This window comes from Hypanus sabinus, chromosome 4, assembly GCF_030144855.1.
Source record: "Hypanus sabinus isolate sHypSab1 chromosome 4, sHypSab1.hap1, whole genome shotgun sequence".
Lineage (NCBI taxonomy): Eukaryota > Metazoa > Chordata > Chondrichthyes > Myliobatiformes > Dasyatidae > Hypanus > Hypanus sabinus.
In genome coordinates, this window is record NC_082709.1 from 55,493,154 (window position 1) to 55,516,218 (window position 23,065).

Consider the following 23,065-nt stretch of genomic DNA (forward strand, 5'->3'; position numbering starts at 1 on the left):
GGCAAGGGGGATGAGAATATCTCAAGAGGATAATACCATAGTTTTAATGCTTTCATAGATTCATGGAGCACTACAGCACAGAAACAGGCCTTTCAGCTGATTTAGTCCATGTCAAACTCTTAGTCTGCCTAGTCCCATTGACCTGCACCTGGACAATAGCCCTCCAGATCCTCCCATCCACGTACTGTACCTATCTCAATTATGAAATCCAAACCCCATCTATCACTTTTGAGGTAGCACAGATAGACAGATTTGAAATTATTTTGGGTTCTTACATGGCTGGACTCTGTCCAGGGCTTGATTTGTCTGCTGTTGTTCAGGGCCCACACTGCGTCTTTCATAGAGTGTTCACACTACAAATGGAATACACAAGACAATGACTACTGTATCTCAGTCATCATCAGGTGCTAGAGTCTGTAAGCTAGTACCAGAATGAGCCTGCCAGTGGTCAGAAGTGTCATGACACAAAAAGGCAATTCATGCTCAGGGTGCTGCTCCAGATCTTCCCCATGGGACAGGATGTGGAACGAGGCCCTCTACATCACCTCATTATGATCTTGCACTTTATTGGCATCAGCTTATTGTTGTCATATGTACCAAAATACAATGGAAAGCTTGTCTTGCATATTGTTTATACGGATCAAATCATTACAGGTGGATTGAGCTAGAATAAGGTGAAACAATAACAATGCAGAGTAAAGTGTAAAAGCTACAGAGGGAGTGCACACACACAAAGTACACTGCAGATGCTGGGGTCAAATCAACACGTACAAACACACTGGAGGAACTCAGCAGGTCGGGCTGCATCCGTGGAAATGAACAGTCAATGTTTCGGGCCGAGACCCTTTGTCAGGTCTGAGTAAGGACAGGAGAAAGTGCAGTGCAGGTAAAAAATAAAGTGTAAGATTATAACAAGGTAGATTCCATCTTATTGTACAAGAGGTATGTTCAAGAATCTTTTAACAGTGGGACAGATGCTGTCCTTGAGCCTGGTGGGATGTTGCTCTGTTGCTTACCTTTCTCTGTGGCTTTTACAATTTATTCTGCATGTTATTAGCTCACCTTCTTCTCCCTCGTTTACTGTGTAATGAATTGATCCATATGAACTGTATGCAAGACAAGCATTTCACTCCATTTCGGTGCATGTAACAATAATACACCAATACCAATACCTGTCAGCCTGTCAAAGTAGGACCAGAGGCCTGAAACAAGGGCCAACATGCTTATGCAAAGAACACATTCGAGAGAAGTTGCTAATGGCTCAACTTCAAATGAGTTTGTGGTGAGAAAGGCCAGCACTTGGAGCAATCCATAATTATGTTTCCATAAATGAGGTGAGCCAGCTTCTGAACCAAACTGCAGTTAAGTAGGGCTCAGTATTCAGGCCCACCAGTGAGATAAACTGTACCTATGAGTGATATATTTCCAAACTTCAGAGGGTTTCTGTGTGGAATTCCTATGTACATCCTGTGTAACTTTTCTCCTCCCAACATAAAAACTTCTTTATTCATTTTTTATTTGCACACAAAATTCAGACCTGCAGCACAGCAGCCTAGGAAACCAAGGACCAAAGGCCGCTCCAAAGATTAAGGACTGCGTTCTTCAATGGTAAATTCTCTGTGTACAGTGAAATTGAGAACCCCAAGCTTAAAAAGCCCATTTGGTTCAAAATAAAAATAGTTTGAACTTTGCAGCGGAATTGCCCGTCACAGTGTATCAGTTTTAACTGGTGGGGCTGTTTTAGTTCTGAAATGGTGGCCAGACAACGGGAACTTATCCCAGAGACAAGGGGACATCTTTTCATTAGAAATGCCCATTGAGATTAAAGAATAAAGATTATCTGACAACTACACAATTTTGGACCTTTTTAGAAGAATCCGGCCACCACTTCTGCTCAGGTAGGATCAAATGCTTTAGTTTACACAACCCTTCACCCTCACCACCGCTGCAGCTGAGGCTCCTAACAACCACAAACTACATCATATTTAGAGGTTTTGCTATCGCAGCATTGAGCTCAGATTTCAAGCCTTTGATAGAAAGGTATCATACCCAGAAGTTTCCATAGTAAACCTGTCATATACATGGACAATGGAGTGTTGGGAAACTCCCCCCAGAACTACAACACAGAAGGGAGTTTCCCACCACTCTGTTTTCAGGTAAAAATTGGCTATGTAAGACTGTAGGGATGTTTTGCAATGTGAGTGAATTTGAACACACTTTCATTTTCACTCCAAGTGACAACGTTAGCAACTCATCACTCAGACAAAGGTGCTAAAATGTCCCATAATTACTTCATTAGGACGATGGGTAGAGATACGTCTCCACCAAAGGAGATATGTATAAAATGCTCCTTCCCTCCACTAGCCTGCAGGTCACCCTTGGGGAAGGTGTAGCACCTGCTTAGCCCCCTGATCAGGGTTACATGAAGCCGCAGGAGCAGATGGTGGATGATCTGTTGAGCCACTGACGCCAGACAGACAATCCCTGAAGAGTATTGATAATGGGTGGCGTCACCAGTCTTGTAAAGACACTGCTTAGAAGAAGGCAATGGCAAACAATTCTGTAGAAAAACTTGCCAAGAACAATCATGGTCAAAGACCACGGCTGCCCACATCATATGGCACAGCACTTAATGGAGATGATGATCACTGCATCACAGCCATTCAATTTGTTCCACCCATCTCCTCTGCTACACCGACAGGCTTCCCTTTCTCTTTCTTAGGTCTAATGAAAGGTCCTTGACATGAAACATGATCAATTTATCTTTCCACAGATGCCTAAGCTGCTGAATTTTTTTTAGCGTTTTCTGTTTTATTCCGTTTTCCGCTCCCGTGGTTTTTGGCTTGGATGACTGAAATGAATCCAGTTTAAATGGATCAGAAATGGTTTGTATTTATGCCAATGACAGCATTTCTGGAGATATATTCATTAAATTAAGGAAAAGAGGAGCTACAAAAAGAGTCTTAAATCTACCTCCTACCATTCAAATCATGAAATGTTCTGCAGCTGAATAGATTTATTTAAAGTTTGCAAGTGTGTAGGTCAGTCAACATTTAAGCAGCTTTAGTAGTGATGGCATGATGAAGAAAGCAGCTCAGTTTTAATTTGATATATTGTATTCAGAGTTACCTTAAGGCCACCATTGGTAATAATAATACATTTATGGTTTCATTATCATTCACACAGTTATACTAAAAGCTTTCCTTTATTATTGTGATTATAACTGCTGTGATTGTAACATTTGTACAAAACCTGTACAAAGTTTGTACAGACTCATTTATTTATGATTTCTTTTAATCTAAAATGGACAGAAGCTGATATTATGTGGCCTGGTAATAACGTTCATTATTTTCTAGGATAATTTTTTCCCCAGTAAAAGCACTGTTACCTCAAGTGTCACTCAATACATCTTCCAAGCTGTTCTTTTCTTTTAAAAAATGGTCTCTGAAGTAAAAATCCAATCCTAGTAGTAAAGGACTCAAGATATGAAAGAAATCCCAGTCAGTGGACTGGAAAACAAAATATTTATTTAACATTATCAGCACGAGCAGGATGTCTCTGTGCCTACAGTGCCCATTTATTGTCTTGGTGCTGGGACAGCTTACAGATGTCCGGAAAGTAGAAGGTCGCAGTGAAAAAGTAGACAAGTCATTAGATAATTGGATTATTGTCACACGTGCCAAAATAAGGTGAAAAGCTTTGTTGCATGTCAAACAGACAGCTCATTCCATGCATAGGCACATCAAGATTATACAAAAGGTAAAAAACAACAGAGTGTAGAATATAATGCAAAGACAATGCAGTGCAGATCATCTAATTAGGTGCAAGGGCAATAAAAGTGGAGAATTTGATTGGTCATGCAAAAAGAGGCACTGTGTAATGAGTATAGGCTGCTGATAGGGCAAAATTGCAGTCAACAGGATGAGTTGAAATGTAAAATGAGGACAAAATTGGAAACGGTGAGTACAGGACTGAATGCGTGCAGTATACAGAATAAGGTAGAAGAGCTTGGAGCACAGTTGCAGATCAGCAGGTGTAATGTTGTAAGCATTACTGAATCATGGCTGAAAGAGGATTACAGCTGGGAGCTTAATGCCCAAGGATACACATTGTATCGAAAGGACAGGCAGGAAGGCTGAAGGGCAGCATTGCTCAGCTGGTAAAAAGTGAAATCAAATCAAGAGAATCAAGTGAAATCAAATGAAGCATAGAGTTGGAAGTGAATATTTGCAGATAGAGCCAAGACTACAAGGGTAAAAAGACCCTGATTGAAGCTGTACACAGACCCACAAACAGTAGTATAGGTGTGGTCTAAAAGTTATAATGGGAGATATAAAACGCAGGCCAAAAGGGCAATGTTACAATGGTCATGGGGGTTTCAAAATGCAACGACTATAGATTGGGAAAATCAGGTTGGTGCTGGATTTCAGGAGGGGGTATTTCTAGAATGCCTACAAGAGGCTTTCCAGAACAGCTCGTGGTTGAGCCCACTAGGGGATCAGTTATTCTGGATTGGGTGTTGTGCAATGAGCCAGAATTGATTAGAGAGCTCAAGGTAAAAGAACTCTTAGGGGCCAGAGATCATAATATGAGCGAAATCACCCTGACATTTGAGAAGGAGAAGTTAAAGTCAGATGTATCAGTGTAACCCGCAGACTCAGCCAGCTCATGTCCGTCTAGGCGAAAACAGCCTTTGGCCCCGCCAAATTGAGAAATCACATTTGTGTAGATGCTATGTAATGTACCGCCCAGTTACAAACACACAACGCAAAATATCAGAGAGTACACCGTATGCAATTAAATGATCGAACTTTATGAATCTTAATCTGAATATAAGGTTAGTAATGAAAATAAAAAAAAGGATCTAATTCGGGGAAAAGTCAAAAGTGCACATTGAAGCTCACTCAGTCATCATTCTTCCACCATCGGTCTCCTCCAAGTGTTGCTGACCTTCAGACCCTCAGATCCCAGTCAACTCCGTCCAGTGTTCTACCAGCTCTCTCCACATGCATCTTCCCTCTTCATCTCTCCTTAACAAAAGACTATGGAAAACATCCTTCCTGATTCTCAAGACAGAGCAACAAACGCTGATGGGCTAACATGCATACCACAGTCCTGGTATCTCCGGCCATAACCCAAACATTGCTGCTACAGAGAAACCACTACCTCAGCCATTACAGAGAAGCCAGTCCATTAGCAGTGAATCCTTACAGCGTGTTACACTATCCCCCCCCCTCCACCAAGTTTAGTCATGACCTCATGACTTTAAGATAATTTGCCAACCTTCCTGCAAAAAACGAAGTCCAATCCAGGTGCAAGAGGCAGTAACATAGCTCCCCAAAACAGTAGAGATCATGCCCTGTTCCCCAGGCATTACATAGGCCAACCTATCCAGTGGTCTCCTAATTCTCTGAGACATGCATACCTCCTCACCTAACTCTTCAGGCTCAGGCACTATTGGGGATGCTTCGGGTCTACCTGGCGAATCCTCCCTCGATCTATCACCCATGCCCCCCTGCAACTCAGAGCCCCCCTGTCCCATGTTCAGGCCCTACTTCCTCTCCTTCAGGGCGCTGCTGTAACCCAGCCTGCCCACAGATAGTGCCACCTCCCCCCCACCCCCCACTACTTCACCTGACTCAGTGGGAGAAGGGCCAGGAGTCTCTTCCTCAATCAATGGGGAGTTAGCGAAAGGCAGCATGTACCGCACATCCAGTTCATCATCCTCCGAATCAGTATCCCTCTCAGGGGCAGGACCCAGCCCAGCCTCTCCTGCTGGGGGCTCTGCAGTTGCCCTGAGTTTTCACAGAGTCCTCTTACTTGATGTAAGCTTCAAGTTGGGCTCTGGGTCCACCTGCACCTCTTGTCCCAGGAGCAGCAGATGGTTCTGAAGGAGAATCTTGACAGGCCCATTCCCATCCTCTTGTTTCACCTGGAAAGCTGGTAGGTTTGGCATCTGACTCTCTGCCACATAGGGTGTGGCCACCCAGCAGTCAACCAACTTGTGCTTTCCTCATGAGGACTTGTTCTCCCGGCAGGAGTTGGCAGAACCTCACATTGTGATCATACCTCCTCTTATTTCCTTGACTCTGCTTGGCAGCTGCGACCCCAGATAATTCATAGGCCCTTTTCAGCTCTCTCCTCATATCAGACACATACTTCAGATAAGTATTCGGTGGTAAGTCACCCTCGTCAGTCCCAAAACAAAGGTCAATGGGCAACCTTGCCTCGCGCCAAAACGTCAGATAATATGGCGAGTATCCAGCAGCTTCATTTTGTGTACAGTTGTAACAGTGAACTAGATGCCCAATATGTTGATTCCACCTGCTCTTCTTGCTGATCTCCAGGGTCCCGAGAATGTCTAGCAAGGTCCAATTAAACCTCTCCAGCTGGGGATTGCCCTGCGGTGATAGGGCGTGGTCCTCAACTTCTAAACTCCAAGCATGCCCAGTCCCACATAGATGAGTCTGCTCTCGAAGTCCCGTCCCTGGTCACTATGTATCCGCCTGGGAAGGCCATAATAAACAAAATACTGCTCCCATAACACTTCTGCCAGCATAGTCGCCCTCTGGTCCTTGGTAGGAAAAGCTTGAGCATATCTGCTGTAGTGGTACGTGATGACTCAGACATTTGCCGTGTTGCTGGTATGGACAGGAAATCCATACACACCAGGTCCAGGGGCCCTGTGCTCTGCAGGTGGGACAAAGGAGCTGCCCATGTAGGCAGTGTCTTCCGTCATATGCAGCAAAGGCACAACTTGCAGTATTCTTCAACCTCTGAGTTCAATCGGGGCCAGTAAAACCAGTCTCTGGGCAATCCATAGGTCTTTTCCACCACCGAATGTCCAGATTCATCATGATGTGACTTCAACGCAATCCTCCGATACTTCTCAGGCAGGATCAGCTGGCAATGCCAAGGTCAGTCCGGGGGTGACGTGACCCGGTATAAGATCTAGTTCTTCAACTCCAACCCAGGCCATTCTTGTAGTAATGGAGGCACCGAAGTGTGTTCCGTCTTCTCCGCCTGAGCCATGTCTCCCTTTTCAATCGTGGATTAGATAGTGCTAATGCCCGGGTCATCTCGCTGAGCAGCTGCCACTTCCCCAGAACTCAATTCCGGCAGCTGATTTGTCTTCAGAGCAGTCAGGTTACAGTAAACCTAGGGTATGGCATCATCAGAAGCCCCCAATTGACCCACTGCTCAAACCTGCCTCTCCTGAACAGCCAAGGGCTTCTGCAATTCGGGCATCACCAGCACCCCAGCAGGAAACCCCGACTCCCCCTCATGGTCATTCGGAGCATCCACTAAGAGGTCTTTGCCCTCAGGCACTCCAGGAAATCTGGGGGTCCCCATCACTCTTGCCACCATTGGCTTCAACTGAGTGAACCACACAGTCCCTCGTTTAAATTTGGTATCCGGCCCAATGCTGCCACACACTTCCTCAAAAGCAGCTCGAAACAATGGGCATATGGACAATGTCCCCAGAAAACTCTCACCAGCCTTCCCTTGGCAGGCCCCCATGAGCCTCTTCACAAGAGGGGTGTTGGTTTCCACCAGAATTGAAACGCCGCCCTTCTCAACAGGGTCCAGACAAACCAGCACCAAAGTATCAAGAACCTCAGACACTCCCACACCAAACTCCGAGAACTCCAGTTTCACTGACAAATAACTGTCGTATGGATAATCATCAGCACTGATACCCCAGATCTCCAGGGCACTGAATGGTGTCAAGGGTAAATGCTTCATGTACTGGTTGTAAAATGAACGGTACAGTAACATGACCTGTGACCCAGTGTCAAGTATGACTTTAGTGTATATTCCCTCTATCCATAGCAACACACTGGAACATGGTCCTACTAAGCCTTCAGGAATAGGGTCTGCATCTAGGAGTTATTTGGTACATTGCTGGGAACGTTTTCCCCCTGAGACACCAAGCTGTTCCCTCACTGGGTCCGACACCTCTCCCTGCTTGGGTACCCGAGGGCTCGCTCTCCGAGGGGCTTCCTGTCACTCACATTCCTGCCAGGTGTCCCTCTTCCCCACAGTTATCGCAGACACTACCAGCCGCCCCTCTTCTCGCTGAACCCCAGCCACCCACAGCCCTCTATGTAGTCCGTCCCCTTGGGGGGGCCCTCTCTACCAGTCCTATCGCACGGAGGGTCCACACCTGCTGTTAACACCCGGGACATCTCGGTTCTCAGCTCTGTCACCATTTCCTTTACCATTCCCCAGGTTAGGCTGGCCCTGGTCACTTCACCACAAGGGGCTACCGAGGGCTGCACCCAGCTGACAGAGTCCTCTTGCGGCCCCAACGCGTTCTCCGCTCCTGCACCTCTCTGATCAGTTGAACAAATGAGGGAGCAGTGCACATTTTACGGGACTGCCGGAGACCCCAAGCAATCATGTCCTGGGACTGGGCACCCTTGGCTATCTGGTCCATCCTTAGCTTATCCACCTCCGCCCCTGAATGACCCCCCGATGACACAAACAATTTAGCTGTCTCTCTAGCCAAAAAATGGACACGGAAAACTTCTCCCACTTCTCCTGATGCATGTTTTGAAACCCGCCCCCCCCCTGCCCAGGAGTTCCAGTGGGCTCCCTATCATACCAAAAACACTCTCTAATACTTCTAGATACTCAGCAGGGCGAGCAGAGAGTTGGTTAACTTTCATGCTCTCACTACATCACCCACCATCCCCTTCAAATTCAACCAATCTCTGTCGTTTTTCGTCATCAGGGCACTGCCACTCATCTAACAACTGAGAGGTCTGCTCTACCCACATCTCATACTCTTCTTCCCCCTCGAGGGTGGGCGTTATTCCAGAGAAAATTCTTAGCTTCCGGCGGGGACCCTGTGCCTGTACACTGGGCCATTTATTCACCAGGGAGGTAAGGGCTGATGCCAACTCAGAACCCTCACTCTTCACTAGGGACGGGGACTAATTAAATTTTCCAAATCTGACCACTCGTTCCCCTCAGAAATTATATAACCCTGTCTCTGAAGATTCTGCCCCCAACTTCGAGGAACTCAGCTTGTGAGCCAGCCTGCTGGGCTCCCTTCTCCTCTTCTCATGCACATGCCATGGCCCTGCCTCACCTGGGGCACCGATAGACACTGGCAGTCCCACCACCACTACGTCAGTGCTAGTCTGAACTAAAACAAGGTCGGAGCCTGCCATTTTAACAAACCTTTGCATTATTATTTCAACTTTGCCAACAGCTTTAACCATGCTCAAACATCAAATTAACAATTCATCCGGGTTATGAATATCCACCCCACTCAACACGCACGCAACCCCACAGAGGCACGCCAGTGCTCCACCCCAGCAGCATCAGATTTAAATAGGACAATCACACAGCATCCAAAAGAACCAATCCCGGACAAGCCCCCACAATTGTAACCCTCAGGCTCACCCAGTTCGTATTTGTCCAGGGGAAGTCAGCCTTTGGCCCCGCCAAGCTGAGAAATCACATTTGTGTAGATGCTGTTTAATGTACTGCCCAGTTACAAACCCACAATGCAAAATATCAGACAGTACACCATAGGCAATTAAATGATTGAACTTTACGAATCTTAATCTAAATATAGGGTTAGTAATGAAAATTTTAAAAGGGCCCAATTCAAAGAAAAGTCAAAAGTACACGTTGAAGCTCACTCAGTCATCATTCTTCCACCATTGGTCTCCTCCGAGCGTCGCTGACCTTCGGACCCTCAGATTCCTGTCCACTCCATCCGGTGGTCTACCAGCTCTCTCCACACGCATCTTCCCTCTTCATCTCTCACTGACAAAAGACCGCGGAAAACATCCTTCCTGATTCTCAAGACAGAGCAACAATTCCCTGATCAGCTAACATGCGTATCAATGTCCTGTTATCTCCAGCCATAACCCAAACATTGCTGCTATAGAGAAACCACTACCTTAGCAGTGAAACATTACAAAGAAGCCATTACATTAGCAGTGAATCCTTACAGCGCGTTACATCAGTATTACACTATAGTAAAAGGAATTACAGAGGCATGAGAGAAGAGATGGCCAGAATTGATTGGAAAAGAACAATGGCAGGGATGATCACAGAACAGCAATAGCTGGAAAGTCTGGAATCAATTTGGAATGCATAGGATATATACATCCCAAAGAGGAATAAGTATTCTAAAAGAAAGATGACACAACCATGGCTAACACAAAAAGACAAAGCCAACATAAAAGCCAGAGAGAGGGCATATAATAGAGCAAAAATTAGTAGGAAGTTAGAGGATTGAAAAGCTTTTAAAAACATACAGAAAGCAACTAAAAACTCATTAAGAAAGTAAAGATGGAATATAAAAGTAAGCTAGACAAAAATATCAACGAGAGTTTCTTCAGATACATAAGGGGTAAAAGAGTGGCCAGAGAGGATATCAGACTATTGGAAAACAATGCAGGAGAGGTAGTAATGAGTAACGAAATGGCAGATGAACTGAATTAGTATTTTGCATCAGTCTTCACTGTGGGAGACATTAGCACTATGCTGGAAGTTCCAGGTGTCGGGGGGGGGGGGGACGGAAGTATGTGAAATAACCATTACTAGGGAGAAGGTTCTTGGGAAACTGAAAGGTCTGAAGGTAGATAAGTCACCCGGACCAGATGGTGTACACCCCAGTGTTCTGAACGAGGTAGCTGAAGAGATTATGCAGGCGTTGGTAATGATATTTCAAGAATTACTAAATTCTGGAATAGTTCCGGAAGACTGGAAAATTGTAAGTGTTGTTCCACTCTTCAAGAAGTGGAGAGACAGAAGAAAGGAAACAATAGGCCAGATAATCTGACCTCAGTGGCTGGGGAGATGTTGAAGTTGATTATTCAAGATGAGGTCTCAGGGTACTTAGAGGCACGTGATAAAATAGTCCGTAGTCAGCGTGGTTTCCTCAAGGGAAAATCTTACCTGACAAATCTGTTGGAATTTTTCGAAGAAATAACTGGCATGATAGACAAAGGAGAATTAGTTGATGTTGTGTACTTGCATTTTCAGAAGGCCTTAGACATAGTGCCACACATGAGGCTGCTTAATAAGCTATGAGCCCATTATAGGAAAGATTCTAGCATGGATAAAGCTATGGCTGATTGGCAGGAGGCACAGAGTGGGAATCAAGGGAGCCTTTTCTGGTTGGCTACCGGTGATTAGTGGTGTTCCACTGGGGTCTGTGTTGGGATGATTCTTTTTACGCTATATGTTAATGATTTGGATGATGGAATTGCTGGCTTTGTTGCAAAGTTTGCAGACGATATGAAGATAAGTGGAGGGGCAGGTAGTTTTCAGGAAGTAGCAAGGCTACAGAAGGCCTTAGACAGATTAGGAGAATGGGCAAAGAAGTGGCAGATGGAATGCAGTGTTGGATAATATATATTCATGCACTTTGGAAGTAGAAATGAAAGGGTTGACTATTTTTTAAATGGAGAGAAATGCAAAACAAAAGCTGAGGCTCAAAGGGTTTGGGAGACATTGTGCAGGATTCCCTAAGGGTTATTTTGCAGGTTGAGTCAGTGGTGAAAAAGGCAAATGCAATGGTAGCATTCATTTCAAGAGGACTAGAATATTAAAGCAAGGATGTAATGTTGAAACTTTAAAAAGCACTAATGATGCCTCACTTAAGAGTATTTTTTGTAAACAATTTTGGGCCTCTTACCTTAAAAAGGATGTGCTGAAACTGGAGAGGGTTCAAAGGAGGTTCACGAAAATGATTCCAGGACTATACTGCTTGTCATACGAAGAGTGTTTGATGGCTCTGGGTCTGTATTCACTAGAAGTCAGAAGATAGAGGAGTGACCTTTTTGAAAGCTATCAAATCATGAAAAGCCTTGATTGAGTAGATGTAGAGTGGATGTTTTCTATGGTGAGACAGTTTAAGACCAGGGAACACAGCCTCAGGTTAGAAGGGTTTGCTTTTTAGAATGGAGATTAGGAGGAATTTCTTTAGCCAGAGATTGATGAATCTGTGGAATTCTTTGCCAGAGACAGCTGTGGAGGTCAAATCTTTATGTATATTTAAGGCAGAGGTTGTTAGATTCTTGATTGGTCAGAACATGAAGGGATACGAGGAGAAGGCAGGAGATTGGGACTGAGAGGAAAATTAGATCAGACAAATGGCCTAATTCTGCTCCTATATTTTATGGTCTTATGTTCTTGGTGGATTAGGTTCCAATGCAAAATTTCCTCTCAAGTTAGTAAACTACTGTATAGAATCTTTGGGTAGATTGCAATAGAGATTCATGGATTCTTGTTCCCTTTTACTTTGCTGTTAGCATTCTGATATGATGGTGTCTGAAAAGTCACTTCTCTTTTCCTTTGTTTTCCAGAGACATTGAAGCCAATGCATTAGAGGACTGTATGCCTGCCTTAACCCAGCTCTGCCAAATTGGAAGCATTCTCATGTCATGTTCCTTCATGTTAAGACAGGAAATTGCTGTATTGTGTTTAGAACTGTCACTGGAGAGCAATACTTTGTACATGTTGGCTATAAAGAAGTAAGTCTCACCCACTGGCTGTTGGTAAATCACAGCCATCTCTAATCTCAGGGTGACGTGCAAACATGGCCTTGCATTTTCACCAGTAATCTTTGTCTCAAGATGGGAAAAATTGAATGTTATTCAAAATAACAGCATCCTTAACCTTGATGAAGATAATCCTCCACCATCATATAAAATGAAACACTGTTTCATTGCATGTAGAAGATTTTTTCAATGGAAAGACTATTGCTGATCTCTCTGTGTCAAGAATTTCCAAATTCCTGCCAAACGGTAATAGTTTTGAGATAGCTATTCACAATACACTAGGAACCAGGTTATTACTGTTCCAACTGATTCCACATTTTCCAGCAAACCTTCAGCAGAGTCCTGAATGGTTTCATATCCTGGTTTCGGGGACTAGATCCCCTATCCAAGTCATTATTAAAGCTGGACTCTGTCGACTGTTATAATCATTATTAACAGGTTCTCTTTCACTTTCATATGCGGCACTTTCTGTTTCTAACAAGTCAAGTCAAGTCACTTTTATTGTCATTTCGACCATAACTGCTGGTACGGTACATAGTAAAAATGAGACAGTGTTTTTCAGGACCATGGTGCTACATGACACAGTACAAAAACTAGACTGAACTGCGTAAAAAACAACACAGAGAGAAAAAAAAAACACACAGCAACTACACTAGAGTACAGACCTACCCAGGACTGCATAAAGTGCACAAAACAGTGCAGGCATTACAATAAATAATAAACAGGACTACAGGGCAGTAAGGTGTCAGTCCAGGTTCTGGGTATTGATGAGTCTGATGGCTTGGGGGAAGAAACTGTTATATAATCTGGTCGTAAGAGCCCGAATGCTTCGGTGCCTTTTCCCAGACGGCAGGAAGGAGAAGAGTTTGTATGAGGTGTGCATGGGGTCCTTCATAATGCTGTTTCCTTTGCGGATACAGTGTGTAGTGTAAATGTCCGTGATGGCAGGAAGAGAGACCCCGATGATCTTCTCAGCTGACCTCACTATCCACTGCAGGGTCTAGCGATCCAAGATGGTGCAATTTCTGAACTAGGCAGTGATGCAGCTGCTCAGGATGCTCTCAATACAACCCCTGTAGAACGTGATGAGGATGGGGGGTGGGAGATGGACTTTCCTCAGTCTTTGCAGAAAGTAGAGACGCTGCTGGGCTTTCTTTGCTATGGAACTGGTGTTGAGGGACCAGGTGAGATTCTCCGCCAGGTGAACACCAAGTAATTTGGTGCTCTTAACAATCTCTACCGAGGAGCTGTTGATGTTCAGCGGGGAGTGGTCACTCTGTGCCCTCCTGAAGTCAACAACCATCTCTTTTGTTCACATTCAGCAAACAGGTTGTTGGCTCTGCACCAGTCCATTAGCCACTGCACCTCCTCTCTGTAAGCTGACTCATCGTTCTTGCTGATGAGACCCAGTTGTACTTGAAGTAGAAAATCATTTGGCTTGGATGGGATGCATTTGGGTTGCTGAGTGAAGCCAGGAAGGAAGCCCTGGCTATAATCTTGAATCTATTGATTCAAGAGTGCTGCTTGAAGACTCGGGCACACAAATGTTGCACTCTTAGTCAAAAAAAGGGGCATTGCGGCATATCCCGTGCTTGCGGACCAGTCAGTCAGTTTAATCTCATGGTGGGAAACAGTGCAAAAACAACAATTAGTGGAGAATTAGGGGTCACTTCACACAGTTGTTGACCGATGAGGAAGATCAGCATGGAAAATCCAAAAGAAAAATATGCCTGGCTAACTTTGTAGAGTTTTTTGATGAGGCAGCAAAGAGAGTCAATGAGAAAACAGGATTGATATAATATAGAAGAACTTCTACATATGTTTGAAAATGTGTTATTCAATAGATTAGTCACTAGGACTGAAGGGCATGGAATAATAGGGACTTGAGCGTTGTGGATAAAAAAAAACTGGCTAAGTTTCAATAGTAGCAACAAAAGTTTGTCTCTTGAATTAGAGTGAAGTGCACAGTGGAATTCCCCCAGAATTTCAATTTATTTGAAACTTGGTGTGCAGATCAAAAAATGCAGAGTACACAAGACTTGGAGACTGACTGAACTTCAAGGAGAAAGGGAAAGCGACAGGCAGGTTGGTGTTTGAAATTGAGTGCTGAGAAAGGTGAAATTTTAGGGTTAGTGGAGGTAGGTTAGAGTCATAGAGCAATGGTGTCATACAAAACAGAAACAGGCCCTTTGGTTTTCCATATCGATACTGACCTCTGCGCGTATCTAAACAAATCTGACTTACCTACCTTCAGCTGCACATTCAAAAGAAAGCAGTATAAGCATTTAAGAGGAAAGAAAATTCCACAACTAAAGAACAGGGGAGGGGTGTAGTGAGACTGACTCAATTGTTCTTGCTTCTTTCTATGCTGTTACGTGACTATGCCACTTTATTTGTTACTTACTCCATTATATTTCGTTAACACTATTTTACAATCCAATTTGCAGTTAATTGATGACAGGAGAAGGATATTCAGCCCTTCAGGCCTGCTCTGTCTTCAGACCATAGTCAATCATATACCTAAACTTCACTTTCCCAAAGTTACTCCATTTCCTTAGAGTCTAGAATACTATCATGCCAACATTAACTCTGTGCAATGACTGATTTTTTTTTACTTTGGTAGAGAATTCCGAAGATTCATAATTCTCCATCCATGTCCATTCTCTCTAGGCCTTTCAATATTTCATAAGTTTCAATGAGAGCCCTGCTCATTCTTCTAAACTCCAGTGAGTACAGGCCCAGAAACTCTCCTCATATATTACTCTTTCATTCCTAGGATCAATCTCTTGAACCTCCTCTGGTCTCTCTCCAGTGCCAATACACCTTTTCTTAGATAAGGGGTCCAAAACTGCTCACAATACTACAAGTGCAGTCTGACCAATGCCTTATAAAATCTCTGTATCACATCCTTGCTTTTATATTCTAGTCCTCATGAGATAAATGCTAACATTGCAATTGCTTTCCCTGCCACCAGCTCAACCTGCAAGTTAACCTTCAGGGAATCCTGCACAAGAACTACCAAGTCCCTTTGCACCTCTGATTTCTGAATTTGCTCCCCGTTTAGAAAATAGTCTATGCCTATAATCTTGCTACCAAAGTGCCTCACCATACACTGCCCTACACTATATTCTATCTGTAACTTCCATGTCCATTCTCCTCTGTCCAAGTCTTTCTGCAGACACCCTGCTTCCTCAACATCACCTACCCTTCCACCTGTCTTCATATCGTCTGTAAACTTGGCTACAAAGCCATCAATCCATCATTCCAATCATTGAGATATACCATAAAAGCAGCAGATCTAACACAGACACCTGAAGAACACCGACAGCCAATCAGAAAAGGCCCCCTTTATTCCCATGCTTTGCCTCCAGCCAGTCAGCCAATCATCTCACTAAATGCTAGAGGAACTCAACAGGCCAGGCAACATCTATGGGAAAAAGTACAGTCAACATTTCAGCAGGACCCTGGGCCCGAAACATCAACTGTACTTTTTTCCATAGATGCTGCTTGGCCTGCTGAGTTCCTCCACATTTTGTGTGTGTTGCTTGAATTTCCAGCATCTGAAGATTTTCTCTTGTTTATCAGTCGGTCATCGATCCATGCTAGTGACCCCTTTATTTTTCAGAGGGTAGATTAAAGTGGCTTGGTGCCTTACAGACTGAAAATCACCCAGATTTTTGTATTGTTAATATAAAACCTTAGACGAAGAAGGTATCTAGAAAGGAAATTAAATTGGGAAAGGAGAAGTAACATTACAATTAATAACTTTAGTACTGTACTTGCTTATACTGCATGTATCCTGAGTAACACACAACATTATTAAAATAATCTCTAACAGCACATTTTGTACTGCTGAACTTTTAATCACACATCTTACAGACAGTTAAGCTCTATGAAAGCACTGAGTTGCATATTGTACAAAGAGACCTGTATCTGTATCTAATTGAAACTTTAAGGTTTATTGCTGTAAGTCAATCGTTTAAATTCAGTCAATTAATAAGGAGAACTCCCCTTGGCCAGGTACAATAACATTCTCATAATAAGATGGGAATTGCAATGCAATGAACCTGTGTTGGTGCAGGCAGCTGTTGTTTCTGTTCTGTTTAATTTTAACTTACATCACATAGCCGATAGATTTTATCTCCATTTTCAGAATTAACGTTCCATGTGTCGAAGCCAATGCTGTCAATATCGAGCAGATCTGAGGCAAGAGATGTTCAGATGATCTAAACCAAGATTTCAGCTTCAGACATCTCTTACTCTGCTGTCAACATTTTCTGTAAAAACTGCTCCAAAAACATTAAAGAACCAAGTCTGCAAGATGTGCAAACAGCTTATGAAACATAACAACTAGGGGGACGCAATGAGCTAGGATAACCTTGACCACCCGGCATAAAGAGCGTCCTGCCTCCTTCTCTACTCCTCAAACCCTGCCAATGGCATTTGCCATGTCAGGGCCAGCCACGATTTTTGAAGGAACCTTGACGATATCCAGGCAGCAGAAACAAAGTGAAAATAAATACCTCATTTATTATCCAGAAATGTGCTAATTTTGTTAAGCTCGGGTCACATTTAAGCTGGCAACATTGAGCCGGGACACCAGCGGCTTCAGAATAAGAATCAGGCTTATTACCAGGAGATTGGGGTTGTGAGGGATGATGAATCAGCCACGGAATGGTGGAGAAGATTCAAAGGGCCAAATGGCATAATTCTGCTCCTATGTCTTATTATCACAGACACAGGTCATGAAATTTGTTGTTTTGCAACAGCAAGACTGTGAAATGTGTAAAAAAAAAAGAGAATACAGTATATAATAAATAAATATTGCAAAAAAGGAGCAAAATATTGAGGTAGTGGGTCAAGAGAGGGAAAGATATTTCCCTTTCCTGAGCCACAACCAAGTTGGAACAGTCCCCACAAATCAAAACTAGCCAACTCATGGCTTTGCTTGCTCCATTTAGATGCAGCCTGGTTTGCCCCAGTATGCACGTGATTTCTGCGCTGTATGTCTGCATGGTTATATGATCCAGACACTTGAAAACAGAAGTTTGAGGTGACACTGCAATCTTAAAGCAAGATCATGTGTTAAACTCTCAAGTGGATGTAAAAGGTCCCAGGGCACTATTCTGAAGATGACTGGAAGGATTATCTGGCCAGTATTTGCCTCAACTACCTTTCCTAAAATGAAACATTATTAACCCGGTTATGTAGAGAACTGACTGTTGGTAAATTGGCTCCTCATTGTAACAGTAACTGAACTTCAAAAGTTCAGTAAGGACCCAAAAGATGCAAGTCTTCCCTTTTCATAAGAAAAAATAGACCCAAGAACCCAAAAGGACTCAGTAAGGACCCAAAAGATGCAAGTCTTTCCTTTTCTTAAGAAAAAATAGAAAACAGTATAACGATGCTTCCGTGGAATGATAGAACAAACAAGGGAGAACCACTTTCAATAATGAAATATATACTCAGTGGCTACTTTATTAGATACCTCCTGTACCTAATAAAGTGGCAGCTGAGTGTATGGCCATAGTCTTCTGCTGCTGTAGGTTCACTGTGTTGTGCATTCAGAGATGCTCTTCTGCACACCACTGTTGTAATGTGTGGCTATTTGAATTACTGTTGCCTTCCTGTCAGCTTGAACCAGTCTGGCCATTCTCTTCTGACTTCTCTCATTAACAAGGTACTTTCACCCACAGAACTGCCATTCACTGGATTTTTTTTGTTTTTCTATCATTCTCTGTAACCTCTACTGTAGAGACGGGTGTGCATGAAAATCCCAGGAGATCAGTAGTTTCTGAGATACTCAAACCACCCCGTCTGACATCAACAATCATTCCAAAGTCAAAGTCACTTTGATCACATTTCTACCCCATTATGATGCTTGGTCTGAACCACAACTGAACCTCTTGACCATGTTTACATGCTTTTATGCTTTGAGCTGCTGCTATGTGACTGGCTGATTAGTTATTTCAAAACGAGCAGGTGTACAGGTGGCCACTGAGTGTATATACTGAGCAAACATTTACACCTAGAAACCTGTGGCCAAGCTCTTCTCAGCATGGGCTTTAATATCCCCTTCTGATGTGAATTCAAATTAATAGCCCTCTATACTCCCCACTGGCACCTCACACATTGTTTTACAAAGCTCAAAACAAATTTCAAGAACAATTTTTGTTCTTTCACATGGACTCTCTCCAGCTCTTTGCTTTGTAAATTAATTGCAAAGCTAAATGCATTTATTTCATTACTAACGTATTTTTCACCTTCTGTTTCTTTACTGGGGCACAGAGAGCTAGTTGTTCCACCCACCTGCACTCACTTGGTCCAGGTGCCATACAGGCTTGGACTGGAGATCAAGTTGGTTTGCCTCACCTTCAAGTCAACTGATAAGCACCTCCCTGGTGGCAGAGCAGACACCCCTCTCTTAAGCACCAATAAGAGGCTTTAATAAAAAGGCATTGGAGCATTGGCTTCTATGAAAGCTACAGGGCACTTCAGATTTTTCAAATGCTAAAACCATGTAAATAATATTTACAAATTTCAAACTTCGAAAGAAAATGATTAAAATCTCTAGAAGAAATTAAAATGATTAGAAATTATTTACAAGATTGAGTAGCAGAAAAATAGTATACATGAAATTGCCCTTTGCTTCGTAACTTGCAAGCTGAATTTTCAAAATCAAAAAGCCAAAGATCTGAAATAAAAACCATAAAATGCTGAGAACACACAGTAGTTCAGGCAGCATCTATGGGAAGAGAAGCAGTCAACCTTTAGAGTTGAAGAGGCTCTGTCAGAAGTTCCTAATCTGAAACTTTTTTTCTGCCATGACATTAAGCCACCATCTTGGTAAAAGAATTGAAACCAGGGATTTAAGACAACAGCTTAGAGATGGTTAAACTGCCAATTGCTGTTTTAAGCACCTCAACTTCATCTCATGGAGTTCACCACGAGAGGTATGCAGTGTGGTTGTAGGTGTCCTGCCTGAATAACCTTGAGTGTGGATCATGGACCAAAGGATGAAGCGAGACTAGTGGCTACCCCAGTTTCACGAGAGCACTCCAGGAGTCAGGGGAAGGTGTATTAGAATTCCTACACCCACACTGATTCTTGAGTTTACTGGATACCCACCCTGCTCTGCATCATCTTCACTAGTGACATTCCCAGCATATTTGAAGGTAGTTCTGGTCCTATGTGATATAGAGTGCCAGGCAAGAGCTTCCATAATGTCTGTGCAAGGAGATCACGCATGAAAATTTCTGGCAATCAGTGCTACATCTGCAAGCATCTGTTTATATCTCCAGGCGAATTCAAATCATGGTAATCAGCTTGCAGAAAAGAAATTGGCTTGGAAATTGGAGCATGCAGCTCTGCTTCATTTGGGGATACGGGTGCTGATTTAATCAGAATTTTGACTGTGAAATGCAATGGCAAAGCTGTAGCCTACTTTGTGCATGCTGGGAGTTTGTAGAGTCGGCAGTTGCTGATGGCAATTCCTGTACAAAGCTGATTGCGCTTAAACAATTGAGATAGGATGCGTCCATGTGGCTAATGTACCGTGTGAGGGATCACAGAATAAAATGGAAGTTTTCGACTCAATGAGCCAGCAATCCAGCTCAAGGTACAGTACAGGAAGAGGCTCTTCAGCCCACAATATCTGTGCTGAACACAATGCCAAATTAAATGTCTCCCTCCTGCTTGTGATCCCTATCATTCCCTGCATATTCACATGTCCTAAAAACACTATCATATCCGCTTTTACCACTACCCTGGCAGCTCACTCCAGGCACCTAACTCTTCCTGTGTAAAAAGAAATCTTGTCCTGCACATCATCCTTAAATTCTCCTTCCTCACCTTAAATGCATGCTCCCTGGTATATGACTTTTCTACATGGATTTACCTTATCTATGCCTCTCATAATTTTATACACTTCGATCAGGTCTTCCCTCAGCCTCCACCACTCCAGAAAAATAAACAACCCAAGTCTGTCAACCTCTAAGTGTAAAAGTAGTTCATAGCTTCTAGACCAGGCAACATCTTAGAAGGCATTTTGCATACCCTTTCCAAAGCTTCCATATCCTTCATGTAATGGGGAATGGCACAAAATGCTCAATGACTTCCTTACTCTTATACTTAATGCCCTGTCCAATGAAGGCAAGTGTATCAGATGCCTTCTTTGTCACTTTATCTACCTGTGTGACCATTATCAGGGAGTTATAGACTTGTATATAGCCTATAGCTATATATAGATCCACGATCCCTCTGTACAACAATCCCTTTGAGGGTCCTGCCATTAACTGTACACTTTCTCTATATGTTTGACCTCCCAAAGTGCAACACCTCAAACTTGCCTGGATTAAACTGCGTCTGCCATTTCTCCTCCCAGCTCTGTATATTTTGCTGTACCTTTGACAAACCTTTTTCACGATCCTTAACTGCCCCATCCTTGTGTCTTCAGAAAACCTACAAACCCACCCACCTGCATATTCAGTCAGAGCACAAACAGAACATTGGTTGGATGTGAAGAGATAGCCTTAGTGGAACAGGAAAGATCTTGAGTGTGCCTGACAGGATTGATACACCAAGGCCACTTCAGGCCGTTTCCCCACGTTGCTGAGGCATAGTGCCATGTAGGCGGGGCTGGGGGTGAGGGGGAGAGGAATCAGCCATGTTAGCAGGAGATGAAGAGGAATCTCTTCTCTTAGATGGTTGGAAACCTTCGGAAAGCTCCGCCTTGGAAAAGTGTTGATAGTGGGCCATTGGGGCCATGGTGTTCTCAGCACTGAAACAGACACATATTTTTGGACTAAGGAGATTCTGGGGTAACTGGGCAGGAAAAAAGAGTTGATAAAAGTTCATGATTCAGGCATCTGCAGTCTCTTGTGAGAAGATAATGGCAGAACAGGTGTGAAGGGCCGAAAGGTACTTACCTGGTCCAACATCTTCATTTTTAATCAATGGTTTCTAATAGCAACCGGAGCACTCACCCAGAAGGTGCAAGCATTGCCATAGGTAGCATCAGCTGGTTTTGTCTGGTATCAGACATGCTTGCAAATTGCCAGGGCACAAGCACTAATGCAGATAGCTACATAAGAGGTGCTGAATGGATGCAACAGTTGTGAAGCAGGAGCATGAAGTTCATGTGTTCCCTGCACCTGATACACAGATAAATCGTCCACTGCAGCTCCAGTACATAATTTAGCATCAAGTGCGTCTTCAAAAAGCAATGCCTCAAAAAGGCGGCATCGGTCACTAAGGACCCCCACCACCCAGGACATGCTCTCTTCTCATAACTAGCATCACAGAAGAGGTACAGGAGCCTGAAGGCACACACTCAATGGTTTGAGGAACAACTCCTTCCCCTCAGCAACCAGATTTCTGAACGGACAATGAACCAACCGATTAACACTAGTTCACTATTTTTGCTCTCCCTCATTTTTTGGTTTGTAATTTACAGTATTTTTATGTATTGCACTGTACTGCTGTCACAAAACAACAAATCTCATGCCACACAGTACGTCAGTGCTTCTTTCTCATTCTGACGTCCACCTCACTTCCTCAAGATGGTGTTGTTGACCCCAGCTCTGGATGGGCAAACATTCCACTTCTCAGCAAATGTCCACTAATTTGAGAAGCCAAAGTGGCAAAGTATCAACTGGTTTCAGATGCTCGCTTGCCATAGTCTGATGTTCTTGGTAGTCAGAGCTGGAGAATCAGGAGGGGTGCAGAGCAGAGGGAAATGAGGAAAGAAGGGAAAAATTACTGTAGAATTTTAGACCACTTATCCAATTATCTGACCAATAAATGCATTTAAATATGGCATATTTAAATGCATGAAATTAACTTTAATGTTATACCATCTAAAAGGTATATCCTCTGTGGTCAGAGCAATGATGGCGTTTGACAGTGACTTTGAGCTCATTTGCGGAAATGGCTTAATTTCTACGTCTAGCGTCTCTCTTTTTCCTTTTCAAGATGGATGGGGTTCTGTCAAAGATCCTGACCTTGATCTTCACTCAATCTTTGGCTGTTTCCAATGTTGGTTTCCGTCCTTGGGGCTCACAAACCGGCTGTTTCTCAATATCCCCAGAACGCTGTCTAAAAGACAAGCACAGCTTTGGGGTTCCAAGTCTTTGCAGTTCTGGGGACAAGTTGATTTGATGTGGGTTCTGCCGACTGAAGCATCGCAGGAGAAAACAGAATATCGGTGACAGCAGATCAGCTACCAGGATCAGCTCTGTACTCAGAGTGCTCTCTCGTTTTCTCTCGTTGGTGAGAGAGAGCTAGTTTCCGATTCTTGAGTCAGAGAACTCAGGAAGAAACGTGACACAGCAGACTTTATCATGGCAAATCAGCGAGTTGTTTTGTTATGTCTCCTCTCTTACTGGGTGACACCTTTCTGCCCCTTTGTTAGGGAGAGGAAGAGCCTGTGCTATGTCGAATTGTCAGGGTGAATGATTAGTTTTTGTTGAACTGCAGATCACGGTCATTTTTGGAGGCTTTGCTGTTGTTTGCTTGGTGGGTGGAGGGTACTGATG

At 43.5% G+C, this 23,065-nt stretch overlaps 1 long non-coding RNA gene across 4 annotated transcripts in view; it reads right to left on the reverse strand.

The window, feature by feature from the left end:
• LOC132392270 (uncharacterized) overlaps positions 1-23,065 on the reverse strand; it is a 36,386-nt gene that overhangs the window by 653 nt on the left and 12,668 nt on the right. Inside the window, exons 1-4 of one of the 4 annotated variants that reach the window (XR_009511475.1) lie at positions 16,649-18,148; positions 11,666-11,779; positions 9,657-9,783; positions 276-353 (exon numbers count right to left, since the gene is read on the reverse strand). This is a non-coding gene — a long non-coding RNA (uncharacterized LOC132392270). Of the gene's footprint in view, positions 1-275; positions 354-9,656; positions 9,819-11,665; positions 11,780-16,648; positions 18,149-23,065 lie in introns of those variants that run through there. The other 3 variants (XR_009511473.1, XR_009511476.1, XR_009511474.1) reach the window with 3 other exon arrangements.